The 10468-nt window shown below is 48.7% G+C and overlaps 1 non-coding gene across 1 annotated transcript; it reads right to left on the bottom strand.

Annotated features, from left to right (window-relative positions):
- Positions 1-8977: 8977 nt before the first annotated feature.
- Positions 8978-9050, bottom strand: TRNAE-UUC (transfer RNA glutamic acid (anticodon UUC)). Its single transcript has one exon. It is a non-coding gene; the product is annotated as a tRNA-Glu (tRNA).
- Between the last annotated feature and the right edge of the window lie 1418 nt (positions 9051-10468).

The following is a 10468-nucleotide window of genomic DNA, read 5'->3' as shown; positions in this document are numbered from 1 at the left end:
TAGGGAAAAAGCCCTGGCCGTCACCGTGTGGTTTTCATTATATTTTCCTTAAGAAGAGAAAAATAGTCTAATTGAGGGTGGAAATTGGCCAAACTCAACAGTTGAGTTCCTAACCTCTCTTGCAGCTGAAAGCAGCCAGATGAACTTCAGGCAGATTAGAAGTGAGCAAAAGGATTATGTGGACTTGTGGGAGGCTGTTTAGATAGAGCAGACACAGCTGGATTGGCCCTTTTGCCCTTCATTTTCCTCCCTCCTGCCTCAGAAATGAAGACTTGGTGGCTGGTCAAGGCTGGTGCTCCAGCAGCCACTTTGTACCAGAAGACAGGCAGCCTTGAGGTTGGACACCAGCTAAAAATGCTGGAGCAGAAAAATATAGGCTGACTACCAAGGTGTGCAGTTGAGCGTCAGTATGAACAGTTTACATTCATGAGAAAGGAAGAAATCTCCCTCTTGCCTGTGCCTGTGGTATTCTGGTTTTTCTGCTATATTAGGGAAATATGGCCATCCAATGATAGTGGGCCCTCCTTGCTAAAGCAGACAAACTGCACTACCCTGAATTCTATGGGACACCCTGTCCTCAACCCTTCTCCTTGCTCACGAGCTAGACAGCAGCTCAAGCTTCCACAGGCTCCAGGTGACCAAGTGATATATTGGGTTCTTTAGTGAAGATGTTCTCTGGAGGTGAATTTGGAGACTTTGATGGGATGATTCCTGGCCACTTCCTGCAAACCAGCACAGAGCCTGTGCTCCTAACCATTATAGTAGAGCCTCAGCCCAGGCAGCCCTTCCCTTTGGTCCTCTGATCTCTGCTTCATCTACTCCAAGTTTAATCAGGGGCTTCAGTCTTTCCTCCTCAAAGGAGAGCTTAGAATTTCCTCCCTGTGAGGACTTTTGTTCTCTGCTTTAGGGGGGCTCCATCTCTGGGCAGAGAAAAGAGAGGTCGCTGACCATGGACTCACTCAATAACTCAGACCGTGGGACTCCCCCTGACTTCACTTTTTTTTTTAATGGGTATACTATTTTGCTGACATTTAAATTTCACCAAAAATGAGCTCAGGTATATGCTGGCCATATGTTCAGATTTTTGAAAGATAAATGGATAGGACAGCTTTAAGGGTACAATGTATTTAACACTGTACAATATACTCAACAATTAGACAATCTAAGGGGTGGTATAACTATACACTTAGGAGCACAGTTTTGGGACAAGCCCTGGAATTGGAGAAAAAACCTGCCATTCAGGACTGAACACAGGTCCTTGGTTGCTAACAGAATCTCTCCTTGACTTCCAACTTGAGACAAACCGAGGAGTCTGTCAGTATACAAAAACCACTGCATTTAGGACATAGAGTAACAGGATGGATTGGCCAGAGCCAATTCGGATTGTGAGGGGGGCCAGTCTGAAGTGAGTAGGGTTCAGAGTTGCAGCTGAAGTCTAGGGTCTGTAGATTAGAGCAGCCACCTTCTAAAAATCGCTGTGGACTTCCCTGGTGGCACAGTGGTTAAGAATCCACCTGCCAACGCAGGGGACAGGGGTTTGAGCCCTGGTCCGGGAAGATCTCACATGCCGTGGAGCAACTAAGCCCGCGAACCACAACTACTGAGCCTGTGTGCCACAACTATTGAAGCCTGTGCGCCTAGAGCCTGTGCTTCGCAACAAGAGAAGCCACCGCAATGAGAAGCCCGCGCACCGCAACGAAGAGTAGCCCCTGCTCGCTGCAACTAGAGAAAGCCCGTGCGCAACAACGAAGACCCAATGCAAAGATAAATAAATAAATTAATTAATTAAAAAAGAAATTCCTTGTTTCCAAACAAGTTCCTAAGATGCTTTTCCCAAACAGGGCCCCTGACTTGACTTTGATGGACAAGGTGGCCCATAATACCCCCACCTATTTGTGGTTTTGGGGAAAAGACAGAGCCCCTTCCTGTGCAGAGGCTGAATGGGAGGGATGCCAGCCCTGGGGGCTGGACCAGGGGTGGGCGGTGGATCACTGCTGGAGGAGCCTGAGGGGTGGGTGGGGCCTGTGCTCAGTCCTGAGCTCCCTGGACTGAGACTCTGACTTTCCTGAAGCTTCCTTGAGCACCTGCTATGTTTTGTTAAAACCCTTTCTCCTCACACAAGCTCCACTCAGAAATTCCCCTGGATCAAACACATCCAAAGTCATGCCTCTTAACTCAGTGGCCACCTTAACATTTTTAACATTTTTTAACATTTTTAACATTTTTTATGTAACCCAGAATCAAACTTTAATCAGTCTCCTCATACATACTTGGCCGGACACAACAGGCCACAAGTTACATGTTACTGATATGAAAAATCAGGGATTGATAAATCCAGAGATATAAGGAATATTGGGGCGCCTCAGCGCTGAAGGTGAGGGGAATGAGGAGTGACTAATACGTACAGCATTTCCCTTTGATGAAGTGTTCTGGAATAGACATTAGAGGGGGTTATGTAACATTGTGAATGTACTTAGTGCCACTTACATGTACAATTTAAAATAATCAAAGAATTAAATTTTAAGTGAACTTTATATCATAGAATAAACAATTTAGTATCTGTAATAAAACCCCCAAATATTAAAGAAAATAGAATTAGAGGGGAGGGGAAGGAAGGCTCCAGTGCTGCTGTAGGCACTGGGGCAGCTCCTAATTCGGCCCCGAAGGCTCTTCATGCGCTTGTGCTAGTGGCTGAGCTGGCAGCAGCTCCAGGGATCTTAAGGGAGGAACTGGCTCTAGCACCTGAGTAACTAGGAGAACTGGGTCTGCTGTGGTCTCTAATCCAGAACTGGAGCTGGATACACTCCGGGCCCACAGCTGGTGCCAAAGCACGATGGGCTCCAGAGCCAGGGGCAGTGCCCTCACTGAGGTGGCTTCAGCTCTGGACTGAGGCTGTTGAGGAAACTGGCTGAAGTTGTAGACGAAGCACTAGGACAGGTTTCTGTGATGATTCAGGCTCTGAAGATGGGAGGACAGCTGTTGCTAGAACCTTCTCTGGATCAGGAATTGGAGCCTGTGTAGATGCTTTTTCTCCCTTTTGAGATTAAATGAGAGCTAGGGCATAAGCATGCCCTGCTTGTGGAATTGGAGCTGGCATATTCATGTGATCTTGTCTTTGAACTTAAATGAGAGCTGTGGCTTGAGCTTGCTCTGGCTCTGGAGCTGTAGCGGGCAGCAGAGGTGTATGTGGCTCTAGGTCTCAAGGTGTTTCCAGAGCTTGTTTTGGAGCCTGTGCTGTAGCTCCAAGAAGAGAAAATATCATCAGTAGTATTGCTTTTCCAAAGACAAGAAACTTCTCATGGCCAATCAATGAAGTCTCAGTCCAACATGCCACCCCCACGAAGTCTTCCAGGACTTCAGTCCAGGAGAGTAGTGATCTGAGCCTCCTCATTGCTCCTGGCCCAGTTCTGGCCTCTGAAGCCTCTATTTTGTGTGGCCCAGCCACTCCCCCTTCCCACTGGTTTCCATCACCCACCCTGAGTCTTTCTCACCATCACTCTTTACCTCAGTGGGCTCCGGGTGCTCCAGCTGTGCCAGAAGGAGGTGGGCACGGTGCTCTAGGTCTGAGCCAGGCATGCTGAGCTCTAAGTAAGCCAATAGCGTCTTCAGGCAGGGAAATTCTGGGGGCTGGTGAAAATCCTCACGGTAATGGTGTAGCCAGAGGCCCAGGATGGAGGACACGGCCCTGGGAGTAGTCAGGTGGGCAGCAGAGTCAGAGGCCTGGCCTTTCCTTCCACCTTGCAATGTGTGGGATCCAGGGTTCTGCCAGCTCCTGCCCATCCACAGACCCTACATCTCTACGCAGCTCTTTGGGGAATGGAGTCCCTCTCTCTTGAATCAAAGCCCACTCACATTTTCAGTTGGTGCAGGTGTCCGCCGTCCTCATCAGAGTAAGGGAGGATGCATCGGTACCTAGAGGAGGCCAGGAAGGCGTCACATGGACTGTGCTGACACCTGGATGTGATGGCCAGTGTGACAGTGTGACCCCAGGGAGAATGGAAGCTCTGGAGGGAAGGGCTGCTGTCTGCTCGATGCATTAATGACAGTTGTTCCTAGAAAAATGCCTGCACCTAGTGGGCCTTCCTCTATATTTGAAGAATGAATGAGCCCAATCAGCCCCATCACACATATCTGAGTGTCCTGGGCCCCACTGCTCGCCCCCAGGGATCTCTGCTCTCACTCCAAATTGAATCACACATCAACATTCAAATGCGAAAACCGTTCAGCCAAGGCCACCAGCACAGTGGCAAATGAGGCAGAGCATCTGCGCCCTCCCATGAGGGAGCAGGACAATGACAACGTAGCACAACCACAGCCCTTCCGGCAGACATTTCCATGGGGCCAGGTCCCCAGAAAGGACTTTCCATGAAGGACCCACTTAGACCCTACAGTCACCCTAGGGGGCTGGTCCTCTCTTTACCCTAGTGTGCAGAGGGGCGAATGAGGCTCAGAGAGGTGTAGTGACATTCCCACATCTCACAGCTAGTAGGTGGCCGAGTCACCAATGTTCCAGGAGGGGCAGAAGGTCTAGCACCTGCTGGGTAGTTACAAGGGCTCTGTAGGTGCCCAGAAAGGCGGGGAGGTCGGAGGGGTTGCTGTCCAGGAAGGCAGGCACCAGTTTGCCCACCAGCTTCTTCAGCCTGCATGGCTGGACACTCCACACCATGAGTGTCCCATTCCTGTCCCCTGTGGACACATTTCCCCCTGGGGTGGAACGGAGCAGAGACACGAGTCAGAGGAAGCACCATGGACCACCAGGAGGGCTGGGGCTGGAGCTGAGACCAAATCCCCAAGCCTCAGGGACTTGTGGCAGGAAATGGGGCAGGAGTGCCCTCAGCAGAATAAAGGTTCTGGAGTCACCAGTAGAATTGGCCGTGGCCAATGATTAAATGTATTAGGATCTCAGGGCAGTTTGTAGCACAGTATTGAGAGCTCCTTCCTATATTAACTGCATCATCCCTGTGATTGTTATAAAAATATGCCATTCTAGGGATGAGAACACAGAGGCTGATCCCAGGGTGGGAGGGATCAGGATTGTCAGGCAAACAGGGGATGGAGTTAAAACAGGAAAATCTGTAGAAAAAGGCAGAAACACCCTTGACTTAACATGAAATAGATGCTATCAGTCTTTCTGAGATTCCTACAAATATGTGGACAAAGCAGGGACTGGGCAGTAGGGCAGATGGGAGAGGAGTTGGGGTCCAGATTCCTGTGGGAGCAGGGCTCCAGGAGGGAGCCCAGGGGAGGACCAGCGTGGCTCTGAGACCCGGAGCTTCCTGGGTGTGGAGTCTCCTCTCTGGCACTCACCCTGAGCCTGCCCTGGGCTCTGTTGCTGGTGTGGGGCACCTGCCCCTTCTGCAGGGAGATGGAACAGGGGGCTCCATGGACTGGCTCCTGTCTGATCGCCTGTGTGGAGCCCTGAGAAATCAGTGCCCAGCAGCCAGGCAGAAAGCCTCAGAGCCTTGTCCAGCTGTCTGTGCTGGTTCTCAGACCCACCAGACATCTGCACCCCAGACACACGCCTACCACTCTGCACAGACCTCCACCAAGGACAGAAAAAAAGCTGACAAGCTGAGGGCCTTGGATTCACATTGGCACCTCAGGAATCCTCTTTCCTCCATGCCAGCCCTGTCTTCGGGTGTGACCATGACAGGACCACCAAGTTACCAAGTGTACACCAACCAGTTCCTGCCCAGGGGGGACCTCCCCATCAAGTCCCCCTTCCTCCACATGGAGATGAAGGGATGTGGACCTGCTCAGGGTGGGCTCCCAGAGGTGGCTGGGCCTGAATTGGCCTGCTCTAGGCCACCTTATGTTACCTTAGGTGATCTCCTGGTAAATGACCAGAGGTGTTGGTTCTGAGGATTGAACCAATGTCTACAGCATCTAAAAAACCTCTCACTCCAGGGTTCCCTGAAGCAGAAGCCCTGGGAAGTCGGGCCACAGCAGGAGAACATCTTTCTCTACGAGCTGGGGCTGTCACTAGAAAGTGGGTGTCTGGTTAAAGGCTTCCGAGCTCTGCTGGAGTTTGTTGTCAAGGAAGTGACTTCACTCCCGGGGGCCCCTTACTTGAGTCCCCTCCTCAGACAATAGCTCCCCACACAGCACTCTGGGTGGCGGACTGTTCATCCTCTTCTCCACGCGAGCCCACATCTCACACAGTCACACCCGCAGCCCTCTCCACAGCCCCCGGGGGTGGGGGTCTGTGGGCAGCTTCCAGGAGACAGACCTGGGCTCCAGACTCCTCATTCGTACCTGTTGTCCATCCTGGATAAGGCATTGTGTCTCTCAAGGCCTATCTGTCTCCCATCTGCACTGTGGGAATGACTCTATCATGTTCTTCTCGGGATGTCCTCAGGTATAGGTGAGAAAGAACTCAAAAATGTGGGAGTGGTGTCACATGTAGGCTGTGCCTCCAATCCCTTTTTCCTCCTCTTGTTACCTCCCCCATGTCTGCTCCTCTTCTGATCCCACCCCATAAGACCTTGTTTAATGTCGCTGTGCGTGTGTGTGTGTGTGTGTGTGTGTGTGTGTGTGTGTGTGGTGTGTGCGCGCGCGCGCGTGTGCCAGCTCTCACTCTCTGGAGGCCAGAAGAATACTGCCCCCACGTAGGGAGGGATGGGCAAGAACTTCCTAAGGTCTTAACGGCTTCTAATTTCCAGAGTAGGCCCGAGGAGAGGGGTTCCAGCCTTGGCCTGGGCCGTGGTAACACTGTGACACAAAACCATACAGGGAGCAGGACCTGGAGCTGGGATGACAGACCCAGACAGTCTGGCTGCACTGTCCACACTCATCACCACAGTGCTGGCAGCAGAGAGATGGACACCTTCATGGAGCACACAGCTTGGCAGGCTCGGCTTCTCTGGCTGGACACATAGTGGTCCAGGGACAGACTGGCAGATGAAGGGCTGCCGTCACCAGGTAGACTTGACAATCTCATTTGCTGCTGACTTTATGTTCCTGTCCTTGAATACATCTCCCCAAGACTGAGGCTGGCTGGAACATGATATCCAGGCCCAACCCCAGTATAAACAGTCCACTTCACTAGGAACAAGAGAATTTTTAGTCACCTGGAGTAAGAGGTTAAGCCTTGCTCAAAATCCCCTGGGAAGCAGTTACTCCCAGTGACTTCATTAGGAAAGTAGATCAGAGTTGATCTAATCTTCTAAGGGTCTAAGTGTTAATTGGTCCCAAACTGCCTTCTGGGACTCTCTTCCCACCCCCTCCCCCATGTCCATATGCATCGGCAGCTCCAACTCTCCACCTGCTCAGACCAGAACCCTGGGGCTCTGTCTGCTCCCTCTTTCCTCCTCACCCCCACATGCAGTCAGCTGGATCCCAACTCCAAAATGCATTATCCCCTCTCTGCATCTCCCTCCCTTCCCCTAGTCCAGGCCGCCGCTGACACTGTCCCTGATTCCTGTTCTTTGCTTCCATTTCCTACTTCCTCTGATTCAAGAGAGGGATCTTTAAAGTCAAGTCTGTTCCTGTCACTCTGCTAACAAACAGGAAATCTCTCAGCGGCTATTTGGGGAGAAGCCCCAATCCTCAGCCAGACCTCACGCGCCTCCTCCTGCCAGCAGCCCACCTTGCCTGTTCCGTTCAGTCCAGCCACACTGGCCTCTGTCTGCCAAGAAACTCCTCCCCAGCCTTCAAAAGCCCCAGGCTGGGACCCCACAGAGCTCTTTACCTGGGTGACTCCCCCTGCAGGTTTTACTTCACATGCTGGAGGTTGTTCCTCCCTGGGCCCTCAGTTCCTCCCCGATGGTGCTTGCCTTGGTCCCCAGTAGTTGTCAGTCTAGCCTGTTGGGCCCCAGTACTTGCCAGGGGAAGTGGCAGGAGGCTGGGACCCCAGGCAACCAACCTGAGGTGGTTAGCCTGAAGACTCCTACCACCAGCTTGCAGGTGAGCCCAGAGGTCTCTGTCGCCCCCATGGCGACCCTGGGAGAAGAGGCCCTGCGGAGCTCCCAGAGCCTCTCCCTTCCGGTTTTCCAAGTGGAATTTAGAGGAGAAAGCAAGCCAGAGCCAGGGCAGGGCTTCCCCTTAAAGCCGACGCTGTCAGAGGCTTATCTACCTCCCCTCCCACTAACTGTCAGTACTGCAGGCCTGAGGGTTGGTGTAGTCCCCAGGGCAGGAGTCGTTACTGGGTGCCAGTCCTGCGGGTGTTCAATGCAGCTGGAGGAGTCTGACCTTTGCTTACCAGTCAGAGGGGCCAGAAGAGGATTTGTTTAATTTAATTAATTTTAATCTTTAATTGCGATACAATACACATAATGTAAAATTTACCATCTTAACTTTTTTAAGTGAGTATATTTAATGGCATTAAATATACTCACACTGTTGTTCAACCATCCAGCTCCAGAGCTTTAAAAACACGTTGCTATTACTCACAAACATAGAAAAAAAACTTATGGTTACCAAAGGGGATGGGGGGTGGGAGGGATAAATTAGGAGTTTGGGGTTAACTTATACACACTACTATATATAAAATAGCTAATCAACAAGGCCCTACCTTATAGCACAGGGAACTAGACTCAATATCTTGTAATAATCTATAATGGAAAAGAATCTGAAAAAGATATATATGTATATGTATAACTGAATCACTGCTGCATATGTGAATCTAATACATTGTAAATCAACTATACTCCAATAAAATAAATAAATAAAGACAGAAAAAAAGATGTATCTATTATGTTTATTAGTGGTAAGAAATATATAACTTAGCAGGATTTTTAGTTCGTAACACCCACGTTACCTATATATACTAGACTGAAATACTATTTCGATAATTCTATTATGTGTTTCATATTTATCTACATTAAACAGCATTTTATATGATTAAAAGTAAAAAAGTTAAACAAAATTAATTTTTGAATAAATGTTGAGTAAAACAGACATCACAGAACTGTACATTTACCCAGAACTTTTAATTTTTTTTTTTTTTGGCTGCACCATACAGCTTGCAGGATCTTAGTTCCCTGACCAGGGATTGAACCTGGGCCCACAGCAGTGAATGTACTGAGTCTTAACCACTGGACCACCAGGGAATTCCTTACCCAGAACTTTAAAAATCTTCCCTAACTGAAACTCTGTACCTATCCTCCCTCCCCCAGCCCCTGGCAACCACCGTTCTACCTTCCACCCCTATGAATCCAACTACTTTAGGGACCTCATAGGAGAGGAGTCATAGAGTGTTTGTCTTTTGGGGGCTGTTTTATTCATACAGTTTATGTCCTCAGGATTCATCCATGTTGTAGCATGTGTCAGAATTTCCTTCCTTTATAAGGCCGAATCATATTCCATCGTATGTATACACCACATTTTATTTATCTGTTCACCTTTTGATGGACACTTGGGTATTGCGAATGCTGTGAAGATGCCTATACTAATATCTCTTTAAGATCCTGCTTTCAATTATTTTGGGTATATACCCAGAAGCAGAATTGCTAGACCATATGTAATTTTTTTAGTCCATATATTGCTAGTTTTTTTGTAAATTGAGGTAGAATTGACATATAACATTATATTAGTTTCAGGTGTACAACATAATGGTTTAATATTTGTGTATATTACGAGATGATCACAACAGTAAATCTAGTTAACACCCATCACCATATGGGTTAGAGAATTTATTTTTGCATGTGTGGTAATACTATTTTTAATTTTTTGAGAATATGCTATACTGTTTTCCATAGTGGCTGTACCATTTTACATTCCCACCAATAGTACACAAAAGTTCCAATTTCTTCACATCTTCGCCAATACTTTTTTTTTATAATATTTTGATCCTCATAGGTGTGAGGTTGTACCTCATTATGATTTTGACTTGCATATCTCTAATAACTAAAGACGTTGAGCATCTATTTACATCTTTACTGGGCATTTGTATATCTTCTTTGAAGAAATATCTGTTTAAATCCTTTGCCCATTTTTAAATCCAGTTGTTTGTTTTGTTGTTGTTGAGTTGTAGTAAAGGGTTTTAAGCAGGATGTCATAATTTGACATATGGTTGGGAGAGGACTGAGCTTGAAACTTTTGCAGTAATCAGGGTGAGAATAGGAGGACCAGAGCTGTCTGCGGCTGGGAGGACAGACACTGCACACAGGTGTTCTTCACAAAGGCCCACAGGGCTCTTTGCCATCTGGATCTTGGGTGACCTAGGACAAGGATGACTCGGGTCATTCCCTTAAATTCTGGAGTCTTCTGAGATTCCAGCCTTTTAAACTCCGTGGGAAGGCTCAGAGAAGTCCCAGGCCCATGTGAAATCCAGGGCCTCAGTCCTTCCATGTGGCCCAAGGAAAGAATGGTTCATAATTGGGGCTACAGGACACCTGTCTGCTCTTCTGCAGCTGTGGCTGAGACATGCAGGTTAGCCTCTAGAAATTGCAGAAAGTGAGACCTTGTTGGGGCACTCTGCCACTTCCTAGTTGAGCAAGTTACATAACCTTCTAGTATGTCAGTTTCC

This window comes from Lipotes vexillifer, unplaced genomic scaffold (assembly GCF_000442215.2).
Source record: "Lipotes vexillifer unplaced genomic scaffold, Lipotes_vexillifer_v1.1 scaffold437, whole genome shotgun sequence".
Lineage (NCBI taxonomy): Eukaryota > Metazoa > Chordata > Mammalia > Artiodactyla > Lipotidae > Lipotes > Lipotes vexillifer.
The sequence above is the reverse complement of the archived record's forward strand: the minus strand, read 5'-3'. Positions and strand labels throughout refer to the sequence as shown.